The following is a 13,856-nucleotide window of genomic DNA, read 5'->3' as shown; positions in this document are numbered from 1 at the left end:
CTACTCCAGGCTTGTGAGATAGAAGCCTACATCAACACTCTCTTGGCATGTGGATGCAAATCCAACCAAGAGCCAAGCTTCAATGCATGCTCATCTCCTCTACCAAGCTAATTACTAAGCTAAGCTATGCTAATATGAGTCATTATGTGAGGAGATGTACATCTTTCTCGTAAGATACTCCTTCTTCCTCTCAATCTACTCTCATACCCTGCTAGCTCTCACCATCTTCGAAGGTGTGTGAGGTCTTGGGTCTGAGAATGGGGATAATTCAAGTTTTGTTTGATCAAGTGTTTTGCTTGGTGTATGAAGCTTCCATCTTCATTGCACTAGCTAGTCTTGAAGGAACACAAAGAATTGTATTGTACAATGTCCCTCTTGATGGGAGAAACCATAATACAAAGCCTTTTGGAGGGGGGACCGGCTCCATGCAAATCCGGTCCTCAACTGTTGTCAATAGCTTAATTTCTCTCTCTTTTGAAAGTATTGTTGATGCTATCTAACTAGGTGTTATGCTTTTTGTTGCTCTCTCCACCCAAGCACTCTTGTAATTCTCATTAGGAATCTATTCTAATGAATGCCCAGTATGTTCATGCTAATTTCGGCTATACATAAGTTATTAGGCCATTAAATGTTACAGTTTGGATGATTGGTGATGAGAGTGAAGGACTATATAGATACATTGACGACAATGAGGTCAATCTTTATAGGTGCTCAAATCCACACGTAGAAGAGTTAACGTATTACAAGCTCTTATATGTCTACACATACGGATTCGACTGTCAATGGAGATCTATAGTTGTCGACAAGTATGGACGAGAATACAAAGTTGTAGAAAGCACAAATCCACAGACTGTACTAGAAAGAGGTGGATATTTGTTCAATGAAGGACCACAAATGCCTCCACCAAACAGGAGAATTCCTATAGGAATTCCAAGAAGAGAGCCACCAGGATTCCATTCAAGAGCGATAACGAGAGAAGGATTGGGAGAGTCTCTGGTTAGACTTGTAGACAATCGACGAGTTAGACCATCCCAAGTCCAGAAATGGGTAAACAGAAAATACTCCGGAGATAAAGATCCGAGAGATCACGTAACGGCTTTTAGAAGAGTGATTAGAGTAGAGAAAGTTTTAGATTTTGCGACACAGTTTACGGGATTTGGATTGACTCTAGAAGATGATGCAGGTACATGGTTCAACTTGGTGGAAAAAGGGGATTTTGAGACCCTAGATGAGCGAGGAGTTTATTGAATAAGTCTCGCCAAAAGGCATTGCTCACAACACGGTCTCGCAAATCCATAGATTCAAACAGAAAGAGAATGAATCAGTACGCAAAGCATCATTACGGCTCAAGAGATATGTTAAGCTCTGTCCAAGAGCGGAATTACCTAAGCAAGCACGACTAATGCTGATCTTTATCCAGGGAATGAGAGATGAGGGCCTTCAGAAGGATCTGCATATGATAAGGAGGATGACGCTAAACGAGTTGATCAAAGAAGCTCTTTATCTAGTGGATAATTGTGAGGCATACAAAGAAAAGGACTTGAAGAGTCAAGGAGATGACACATCCTCTCAGCACAGTGTTTCACAGATAAATGAGTCCATTGCCAAGCCAACGGCACCTACTGATCAAGAAAAGATTATCGACGACTTGGTCAAGAGGTTGATTCCTCTTGTAAGGTCTTATTCGGGAGAGCCGAAGTGGTGTGAAATTGAGAGAAAATGGACGAACCAGACGGGGGAAGAGTGCTATTATAGCATGGAAAACTCTAGGGAGAGGTATGTACAACCTATTCCAGAAGCACCTAGCTACTCCACCTAGATACATTACGGGGAATGCGCCAAGACCAGTAGAAGTTTTAAGGCCACAGATTGTCTTAGGACAACAAACTCCGCTGCCAGGTGCTAGAATGCCAGTAGACATGAGATACATTCCAATGATGGAAGCATCAAATAAACCAACGCCAGTACCAGCTACAATGTGGTATAGCAACCAAAGTGAGTACTACCCTTCGAAGCAACAAAAAGTGAGAGAAACACATGGAGTGGTGAGGCCGATACAACCTCCACCTCCGGGGTTTCAGTCAAAAGAAAGAAGGTATGAAATGGACGAAAGGACATTGCGATTCATTGCAAATAGCGGCTTATCTAGGTCAAAGCTTGCTTATAGCCAAGAGGAAATGCTAAAAGAATCTCCTCAACCAGAGACAGATTGTCACAAAAGTCGTGACAAACACTTGGTCAAACAATGCCCTCATATGAAGATCACTGAAGTAAATGCCTATTGTCTTGAGTGCGGCATCACTCACTTGATTCCCGATTGCCCGAAAAACCCAAACCAAATGAGGAAAATCACAAAAAATGTATTAGGGGTTGTTCAGCTCCCTAGTAGCTCAGAAAATGAAAATGTTGTACCAGCTCAAGTAGTTACAAGAGCACAAGCTCAAAAGAAAGCTGATGAGAATCCAGAGACAAAGAACACGGAAAGTGACATGAGTCCAAAGACAGATGATGGACCAAAGACAGACGCACCTAGTCAGAAAACCAAGAGCAAACGAAATAGTTGGAAAGCTAGAAAGACTAGGATGAAAGCACGCAGGGAACGAGAGAAAAAATCCCTGGCTGAGAATCTTACGGAAGCTGAGGAGAAGATAAAACAACATGAGGAAAAGGAGGCACCTTCTCTTACACATATGGTTAAACCTCTAGAAGAACCATCCACGGATGAGAAACCGCGAAGTGCTAGTTCAGGAGGATCTGTGTTGGCAGAGAAGGTTAATGAGACATTAGATGCCTTCTTGAAAACCTATGATGTGAGGCTCAAAAACAACCAAACCCAAGAACACAGGTGGATGACATATCCCTATGCGGAACCGGAGAAGCAAAGGTTTGAAATGTGCCAGAAAATGATTCAAACAGCCCAAGATTTACTAGAACCACCAGTTGCAAAACCTGAGGATGTGATCCGTGTCATGCCTACACAAGTAATCCCACCAAACCAGGAACTAAAAGAGCCAGATTCTAGTCATGAGATCAGACCAAACCCCAAAGACCCAGCATTAGAACCAAGGATAGTACTGAATACCACAAATAACTCTTCCGAGGGATTTCACCAAGCTATACCCGAGGATTGTAAAGAGATAGATGGTCTTGACGAATTGTGGAAACAAGTCAGAGAGGCCAATGAAGCCGATGACCTAAGAAGACGAGTAGACAAGACTGGTGATGAACGAGGAGTGTTTCTACCACCAATAGAGGAATTTGAGACTGGATCTCAAAATCTAGACGTGCAATCGTATTGGGGCAACAAAGGATCTGTACAATCTATGGATAGTCAACCCCATTCGCTAAGAACACTACCGTCCTACATGGGAGAGTACGAGACCAAGTCAGATGTGGTTGCAGTCCCATCACAGAGACTGTCTCCCAACAAGGCCATCGATTCAAAGGCGCTAGTAGATATTCTATCTACCCCAATCACCTGTACAATAATGTTAGCCGAGTTGCTCAGAATAAGACCAAACATGTGGGCTAATGTGGGCATTAAACAAGGTAGGCGAGTATTACGAGGGAGAAGAGGGAAACACCACCCTTCCTGTGGAATTCAATAATGTAAAAACCATGGCAATCCTTGACAGTGGAGCTGGTGTGGCCATTGCAACCAAAGAGGTTTGGAAAAAATGGGGAAAACCTACCTTGATATCCACACAAATGACCCTACAACTTGCAGACGGACACAAGGAAAAGCCCCTAGGACTGCTATAAAAAGTACTTGTTACTTCTTGTGGCATTGAATATGAACACACTTTTGCTGTTGTTGACTTTGGCAAGAAGAACAACTATGACATCATTCTGGGAAGACCATTCATGCGACAATTGAAAATGGTCCAAGATTGGGGTTATGACCATATATACCTGAGACATATGGAAACCATAACAAAGATAAACTTGAGGGACCATAGCTATAGGGATATGACGAGAACACTGGTTGAGGAGTTTGATTCCGCCATAGTAGCAGGATCAGAACTTCCAGCTTGGTTAGGTAAGCCTAAAGAACTATGGATGTGTGGAGCTTCACAATGTGGTAGCTTGAAACGGGAGGAATGTATCCTAGAGCCGGTTATAGAGGATAAGGACTATATCCCTGAACCATTTCGTGAAGAAGAGTTAGAGCCTTTTGGATGGGAACACATCTTGGCTACTCTGGAAGTGTGCGCCATGGAGGATGCTCCCACATCAAAGTTTTGTGATGAAAATGGCTATGATGTCGTTCCTTATTTTGCAGTGAGTGTAATCCAGGAAAACGAAGAGAACTAGACATCAACAAGCTCTCAAAATAAGGAGCAAACAAAGAAAAGTGGAGCATCAAAAGATGAAGAAAACGACGAGTTCTATGACTTTGTAGAACACTTCGAGCTTCAAGAAGATCAACGACCCGGGAATTAATGTCATCGCTACATGAATAAAGTGCATCAAAAGTGGATTCCAAATTCCTCTGTGAAGACACAGCCACCACAAGCATCCTCATACATGGCTCCTAATAAAGATGCAAAGACTCAGCTAGGAGGAATACGACCCGAGCAACGAGCTAACAATGCTCTAATCAATGGGCTAGAAAAGTCCTCCAAGAAACTATCACCCACGAGCAAACAAACAGTAATTTTCCCCTACCAGCCAAAAAATCAAGGGAAAGTACAAGAAGTCAACCTTGCTGAGGATAGTAGCGATAGTGATGAATCTTACGACATCCCCTATCATCAACTCAGGCCATCACTATCACCAACCCCTTCAGCAACAACCATGACAGATCAAAAGAACAGGACAACAAGTCAAAGCCAAAAAGCTCGACAAATCTGGATACCAAAAAGCCAAATCGGCCAAAAACAGATATGGATCAAGAAGACAAAGATCTCTAATGACAAATCACAAGATCCAACACCAAAACAAAAACAAGGAAAGCGTTCACGGACGGGTAAGAATATCACAAAGTCACAAGCTTTCACAACTCAGGTTTGGGCTCCAAAGAAGTTGATTCAAGCACAAAAAAGTCAGGAATTCATTTGGATTCCCAAACAACCATAGTATCAATTTTAAAAGCCTGAATCCCGTCCCCAACCAAGCGTACAAGGGCTGAAGCAAAGACCACTGTCGACTCACACAACAAAAAGCTGGATCCCAAAGAAGTCTCTTCAAACACAAATGAAACATGGGCAAGTATAGGTTCCCAAACGAGAGCCAGCAACAAACAGCCAATAATCACAAAGAAATGGGTCCCAAAGAAGAACAACAAATCTGTTGTCAGTGCATCGCCACTTGAATTCTTAAAATTCTTCCTACGATTATAGTACAGTTAGAAAAGAGCAAGTCGCTTCAATCAAGCAACGATACAGGAGCTTCAAAGACCATTACATTGCTTAGAATAGGAAGCCTCGCCAACAAATGCCAATAAGCAAAGTGCTTATACCCACATCTTGCACAACATAAATCTTTTGCATGCATTGACTGTGTATGCATAATAGGGCTACACTACAAGGCCTACATAGGCACAACTTTTAATTGCCCAAGCACAACACATACCCTTTGCGATACCCTGTCGCAAAGGATGACTCCAAATAGGAAGGGGGGAGGCATTCTGAATGCGGACCTAACATTATGACTATTAGAGGGCAATGTTTTGTGAGATGCATTGAATTTTTGCATTTTATTGTGATAATTTTTTGAAGAAATTTAGAGTATATGTCCTCATAGTAGTGTTACAGAGGAGTATGGGGACAAAATCCATATATGAGCCCCTAGGGACATGTGTATAGTGTACATAGCATTTAGATTTCTATTTGAATGATTTTGCTTTTGTTGATTTGTTTTAAGATTTTCTTTGTTTATTATTAAGAAAAAATAAAAAAATCCATAATCCACATGAAGAAAAGACTGACGAGAGGCTTGAGCACTACAAAGAGAAGAAGGTACAGGGAAATGATGAAACTTCACAAAGTATGTCTCAGCAGCCACTACAACAGCCGAAGAACTTGTCAAAAGCACTGTCAACAGGCAACCGACAAGTCATAAAAGTCAGAGTCGAGTAGCTAAGCCACAAAGTGAGTGAGGTGCTAGTCCCAAAGCTTCAAGTAGTATTCTCTGTGGTCTAAGCGTCTTAGCTATTCTAGGTACTGCTCAAGCTGGAAGAGTTGAGCATATTTGAGTTGTGTCGCTCATGCTGGTATAGGTGAGCAAAAGAGTCAAAGTCTAAGTACTTAAGTCTGGTGAAGTGAAAGAGAAGGTCCAAAAGACACTCACGTACTGAGCACAGTGAGATATGAGTGGAGAAACTTCTACATCGAAAACCCTTCTTGGAAAGGTGGAAGCTATTGAGACATCTTTTGATTTCACACGTGCTACATTTATTCCTCGAAACACCCATCATCTCCTTCTTTCACATTGCATGCTTTTGTTGACAAATTTCTCATATGCATATAGAGTGTCCCATAATTGGCACTTGCATCAGGCACTCTTTCCGTGTTTCACCCAAGCACTCACCTTTCATGAACATGTACTTCACGTTCAACTGCTCATAAGAGCGTATACCAAAGGCATTTTTTTCCCATCGGGTTTTTTTCCCTTTGGTCATCCAGGTTTTAGACCCTAATCTAAAGACACCTATCACCATCCTCTTGTACATATTCCTTCTACATCAACAATAAGGAAATGATACTCAAATCAATTGACACTGAATTGGAGCACCAATTCAAGATCATAGCATACTTCTCCTCAATGGGGAGTCGAAGAATGGCCTACAATGACAAAGCTGCAGACAACACTAACAACATGATTGCACAGGAACAAATAAGTCCCAATGAAGAAGAGCAGACATAAAAGTAATCAGAGGATCTCAAAAGATGAATGGTTATGATGATAGATGTCTGCTCTAATGGATCATAGTTCTTGTTGTGGTTCGACAAAGATACAAGAAGTGCAACAGATGAATCCAAAACAATAGCAAAGTGTTGACCGCTGGGTCAACGACACAACATAACTCAAGAACAAAGAAGTCCTCAATGACAAAGAGCAGACATAAGGGTAATCAGAGCATCGCAAAAGCTTGTCCTTGATAATGCGCATCGAATGCTCGGCAGGGTTTTGAACCTCAAATTAGAATAATTAAGTCCTGGATTCGGCCTGACAGACAGACTTTGCATTGCAGTGCAACTTTGCCTAAAGAAGTTAAGGGTTTAGCCATACAATTTCTACAAAATCCTTACAAATTTTTCATTGGCTCACAAGATCAGAAAGCCAATCACTTAATTCTACAGATTGTAGAAGTTGTTTCTGAGAATCATAAATATTCCGAATTCACAGATTTGCTGGAGCAAATGATGGGTGGAGCTTTCTCTATCCATGATGATAAGAGTCAAGTTAAACGACATTGGGTTCTTTTTGAATTTAGATCTGGCAGTAAACTTATAATGACAGAAATAGATGCTGAAGCTCGGAGCGTGGATGTGAAAGACATAAAGTTCGTCATCAATTATGATTTTCCTGAATCATGTGAAGACTATGTACATCAGATTGGACGAACAAGACAAGCTAGTGCAAAGGCTATAGTCTATACATTCTTTCCAACAACAAAACGCCAGCAAAGACCACATCGCCATCGACAATCAGGTCATGTCGGGGACGACATGAACGCGGAAGGGGGGAATGTTGACCGTTGGGTCAGCAACACAACATAACTCAAGTTTCGTACCAAAGTCTTATGGGTTGCGAGTTATGAAATGCTGCGGATTATGGCTATAAATGTCATTTGTAATGCGTAGTTATTCTAGTTTCACAAGCAGGGGTGCAATGGCACTTCAAGATTGTAAATACAAAGCCATTTGACCCTTTCAACCCCATTTTTTGGTTAAACCTAAGGTAGCCTTAGTATATAAGGTACCTAGGTCATTTTGTAAAAAAGACTTTTTATCATAATCAAAACTTAGCGTTGCCGTCTACTGTGTGTGAGAGAGAAAGACAGTGAGCGTGAGCTTTATCCTCTCGCTACGCCCGGCTCGCTCAACACATTGGAGATCCGACTGCACCATTGTTGTAGGCTCGAGGAGAGCTACGCGACAACGCCAAGCATTCCATGCGAGACAAAGCGCACACGCTGATGCATCTACGAGCTATTTGTGGCCGTAAGTGTATCAAACGATGTCTATTTTCTGCGTGCTAGTAGTCTATAGAATTGTGGCGACATAAGCTACGCATAGGTACTCATAAATTTCAGTTTCGGGCATTTTCAAAATTCTGCTCTGTCATCCTACACATTTTCCGCAGACGGGTTTAGAGTGAGGGTTTTGCATGTAGAAGCGTAGGGACAGGTGTATCCTAGTGAGGGGATGGTGTTCCTTAAGTTTCGTACGAATCTGGCATGATTAGGTGAGTTACCTTCCGTATGTGTGTATGTGGCTAGGTGGTGTAGTTGAGAGCAGTGAGGTTTTTGATTGTGGTTTAGTTGGCCTTCCTGAGTGTTGTATGTGTAGGATGGTCTCAGCCTGACAAGCTAAAGAGATTTCCTCCGTGTGCCTATCGTGTCATCTGTGTCCTCGATTGACATTATGTTGATCTAGGTAGTGTTTGCATGCACTTCATGGGTGTGTGAGTTGCCCGTCCAACACCTGTTCATTAGCAAAATCAAAGCTATTAACATTAATTTCACTCTCTTTAAAATTGTCAGCCATTCTAACAACTTTTAGGTGTAAAATTTTTAAGTGTACTTTGGCATTTCAAGCCCTAGTTGCTACTCCTCTTAACTTCATGTGTGTGTGAGTCGCCCGTCCAACACCTGTTCATTAGCAAAATCAAAGCTATTAACGTTAATTTCACTCTCTTTAAAATTGTCAGCCTTTCTAACAACTTTTAGGTGTAAAATTTTTAAGTGTACTTTGGCATTTCAAGCCCTAGTTGCTACTCCTTTACAAAAGCACTCAAGATCCTGTACTCGTGGCTTGAATATCATTAATTGCAAGGAATAAAAGAAAGGGTCTTTCACCACCAAAATAGTACCGGCTCCTGTCTAGCTTCTAATAGTTCAATAGTGGTTAAGCCATAGGCAAGCCCTGTAGTACTCCACTATTAAGACCATAGCTGAGGACCGTGATACCCCGTTATTTACACGAAGTAGGAGCACTGCAAGGCTTAAAAATCCCTATTCTACTTACTCAATTGTAATTAATAATACCAACCATTTATAGTCAGCTCTTGAGGACCTCTCTTCTTGAGCAAGAAAAGAGAAACCTTGTACTCTGATACCAATGTAACTTTTAATGGTCTAGTAACTTGTGTGTAGCGGAAAATAACATAGACATAGTGAGCATTTCATTAGAATAGATTCCTAATAAGCATAGTAAGAGTACTTGGATGGAGAGATCAACAAAATCATAACACCTAGTTAGATAGGCATGAACCATACTTCAAAAAAGAGAGAGAAATCAAGTTATTGACAACAGTTGAGGACCAGATTTACATGGAGCCGGTCTCCCTCCAAAAGGCTTTGTATTATAGGTTTCCCCCATCAAGAGAGACATTTTACAATACAATAGTTTGTGCTCCTTCAATAACTTTTTGGTGCAATGAAGATGGAAGCTTCAAGCACCAAGATTACACTTGAAAACACAACATCAATTCCATCACGGTCTCAGACCCAAGACCTTACACACCTTCAAAGATGGTGAGAGCTAGTGGGTATGAGAGTAGATCGAGAGGAAGGAGCATTCTTACGAGAAAGACGTATGTCTCCTCACATAATCACTCTTAAAAGCTTAGCATAGCTTAGTAATTAGCATGGTAGAGGAGATGAGCATGCATTGAAGCTTGGCTCTTGGTTGGATTTGCATCACAAAGCCAAGAGTTGTTGGTGTAGGCCTCCCTTCTCACAAGCTTGGAGTAGATGATGAGCTTTCCATTAAAGCTTGAGAAGCAGAGATAGTCTTCTTTACTTCACACATGATCTTTTGTAATTGTGTAAGTGATAATTCCTTGCCAAAATCAGCCCCCTCTCTCTCTTGGTCGACCCCTCTTGCTAATTGCACATGTTGGCATCCTATTGGACCCTGCAAAGCTTCGCCAATTGTTGCCAATTGGGTGAAATCATGTTAACCTGTCATGCTTTTTCATGTCCCGGACAATGCTAACTAGCACAATTTTGACATATGCTAAATAGTACAATAACTTGAGCTACATCTCCAAGATCTATGACATATGATATACCAATAGAAAGCACTTGAAACAAGGAATCCAAATGTAGAACCTCTGACAAATTTTGATATTATTTGTAAAACATTTACCGGACGCCTAACTTTTTGAAGATGTGCTAACTTGAAACTGCTAACTAGCACAAAAAGCGTGACAGGTTAACATGCTTTCACCCAATTACAAGTCGTCAAACTCTAAGGCTGGCCAATAGGCAGCAATCTTGCAACCCAATATAAGACGTATTCGTGGTCAAGCAGCATACGTGAGGCCACAAGATGTAGCTTGTGACAGCTCGGAGGGTGATCATGCAGACCACATTCCCAACAAGGCTATGTTGAGCCCGAGATCGATGAAATGATCGAGACAATCATGGATTCAGAAAGGCTTATCTATGATGACATGAAACGTGAAGCCGATACGCCATTGTATGGTGGAGCACATGTGTCTAGATTGAAGGTGCTATTGGTTCTTCTCAACATACAAGCAAAGTTTGGATGGAGTGACAGTAGCATCACAACACTTTTCAGGTGATCTAGTTCAATGTATTTATTTCAATAAAATATTCTAAATGTATAATGATTCGATAGATTACTTACACAAGTGTACCGCATTTTTTTGCCGTATAGATTACTCAAAGAGCACATACTGCCAGCTGATAATGTCATGCCAGATTCCAGAGAGAAAGCAAGAAAGATCTTGCAAAACATGGGCAATATATGACAATTCTATTCATGCTTGTCCTAACGATTGCATTCTTTTCAGAGGGGAATACATAGACATGAAGAAGTGTCCGAAATATGATTCCGAGAGATATCGAGTAGACCTCCATGATAAAAACTTCCACAAAAGGTTTTGCAACACTTTCCTCTGCTGCCTCGCATCAAACATTTCTCCAAATGTAAGTCCACGGCCGCCCTAGCATCATTGCACGAGGAGAATAGATCTTCGGATGGTGTGCTGCAGATTCCTATAGATTGTGCGACCTAGAAGCATATAGACGACACATGGCCGGATTTTTCCAGGTAAGCTTGAAATGTGTGTCTCGACCTGGCTATAAATGGCATAAATTCATTTGGTCAGAGGTCAACATCTTACAATGTATGGCCAGTTGTCATCGTCAACTACAACATTCTCCCGTGGTTGACTACCAAGAAGGGGCACTTGTTTCTAAGCTTGATTGTGTTGGGGTGATATAAAGTGAAGAATACAGGTGTGTATCTTTGTCCACTATTGGAAGATCTACAACAATTGTGGACGGGCATAGAAGTGGTGGATATGAGCCAACACGCAGGTCGACGAAATGCTTTGATCAGAGACATTCTAATGTGGACCATGCATGACTATCCCGGACTAGCAGAATGCTCAGGTGATATATACTCAAACTCAAACACTATAAACCTTGGTTTTTCTCAAGCTTATCTCTTGGCATGTGTATACATGAAGAGCTTCAAACAAGCAGATACAGAGCATGTGTCACATGTGGACCTAGACTTAATGCACATCGGGTGCCCTCACTGAAGAAGAAAATCTACAAAGGTCATCAAGCACATCTTTCAAAGAATCACGAGTTACATGTTGGTTTTTTGGGAAGAGAGCCACCAAGGATGTCTACTCAAGCATGGTTAGAGAAAAAGGAGATGTGTGATGAGAGTGTGCCCCTAGGGATGAAGAGACTCTCTCTATGGTACAAGTTACCATATTGGCCCAGACTCATGATCAATCACTTGCTCAATCCAATGCACATATTCAAGAATGTCGGTAATTTGTTGTGTGACGATCTCATTGGCAAGAAAGATACTTTGGGGTCTAGAATTGACCGTAGAAATGTTGATCGTATGGAGAAATATTGGCCGCAAGACAACACCCGATGGATTGATAAAACTCCCTAAAGCGCCATGGATTTTGACAGGAGGCCAAGAACATGAAGTAAAAGAGATCATTCAATCCATGTGAACGCCCACTGGCGTAATGCAGTCGCTCTGAACATGTTTCACTAAAGAAGGGAACCTTACTGGTTTGAAGTCACATGATTGGCATAAAATGTGTCAGGTATGTTTTAAGTGGAATATATCATAGTGGGAATTGTGTAGCATATCCGTGTGTGGACTTTAATATCATTGCTATAGATGTTTTGTAGTTTATTTTACCGGTAGCCATTGGTGCAATGGATCTCAAAAAACAAGATCCATATAGATTCCATAACATCCACCAAACTAAACGTTGTGGAGGTTGTATGCATGTTTGAGAAACACTTTCCTACTACCATGCTAACCATTCAAGTGCATCTTCTTGTTCACATAGTTGATGAGCTGGAAATAGCTGGCACAATGCATTTTAGATAGATGTTCTTTTTAGAATGTTTCATGAAAACGCTCAAGGGGTATGTGCGCCAGAAGGCATGCCCGGAGGGTAGCATTGCAGAATGTTGGCTGGTATAAGAGTCCCTAGTTTACATTAGAGAGTGGCTAGACGGATTTGATCATGCCCCAGACATGCTATGGCGAACCATAGATGATGAGCGCATATATGGGATTGTCATGTGCAATCTTGGTGTTGAGAAAAAAATGATGGAAGATCTAGAGGCTAAAATCAATCGATTTTGCATGCTTCACAATCCAATGATGCAAAAGTGGATTTCACAATATGAGGATACAAAGCAAGAGCTACAAAGGGCACGAATCGAGTGGAGACGGGGAAGACGATCGCCGATGCATTATCCGGCGGGTCTTGAGAGCTTACCAACATTCATGAGGTGAAGATGGTTGCACAACCAATTGAAAAGCACACAACAGTGCAGCAAACAAGTGATTGAGGAGGAGTGGGAGTACTCTCGGGGTTGCACGACCAAGGTAAGTTTGCAATGTACGACTCGTGGATTTCTAGATGTTTGGACGGCCACTCATAACCTTTGTTGGTTGTAGTATAAGTCATACACGGCAGCATGGTGTAAAGATCGAAATTTTAGGGTGGAACAAATCGATAAAAAGCGTTCTACACAAGATTGAGGAATCATGGAAAAATTTAAACAATCTAGTCGACAACGGTTCTCTAATGCAAATCCTGTGGTGGTGGAACTCACTTACTTCATCACGCTAAAAGAGATTTCGAGGATCGATTATAAGGATTTTTTGTGGATTGTTCGATGTGAAATGGTTCAATTAGATAAACATGGAGGGTCACAATGCTAATGTGCACAGAGGACAGTCAAGTTTCCTTGAGGTGAATTCAACCAAAAAATGGACCGACCTTCGAGACACTTTCATACTACCCGAGTATTGTGAACAAGTCTGTAAATATTTAACATCCAATTTTAGAGGACTGGTGACCTAGAAGCACTCATGTAAGTTATGTGGCTCTTGCAGGTGATATTTCATCCTACAAAGTCTACACCAAACTAGTGGTATGTCATAAAGGTAGCCCCTCATAGTGCACGGATGTATGAGGTCTACCATGTGCCAATCACAGCGGCATCAGTGGAGGAGATCGGAGAGGATGCTGATTCAAAAGCCGTCGAGGTGGTGTCAGACGAGCTTGGCACTGCTACTGTCTATGGGATGCATGCGAAGGACCTACAAAATGAAATGGAGGACATCTTCCTAAACCGAGAACTCTATGTAGACATAGGGAGT

The 13,856-nt window shown here is 41.6% G+C and overlaps 1 pseudogene; it reads left to right on the top strand.

Annotated features, from left to right (window-relative positions):
• LOC147445142 (uncharacterized) overlaps positions 1-12,983 on the top strand; it is a 45,413-nt pseudogene extending 32,430 nt beyond the window's left edge.
• Positions 12,984-13,856: the final 873 nt, after the last annotated feature.

The sequence above is a fragment of the Adiantum capillus-veneris genome, chromosome 13 (assembly GCF_014529385.1).
Source record: "Adiantum capillus-veneris isolate H3 chromosome 13, ASM1452938v2, whole genome shotgun sequence".
NCBI lineage: Eukaryota > Viridiplantae > Streptophyta > Polypodiopsida > Polypodiales > Pteridaceae > Adiantum > Adiantum capillus-veneris.
Note: the sequence above shows the minus strand (reverse complement) of the source record. Positions and strands in the feature narration are given on the sequence as shown.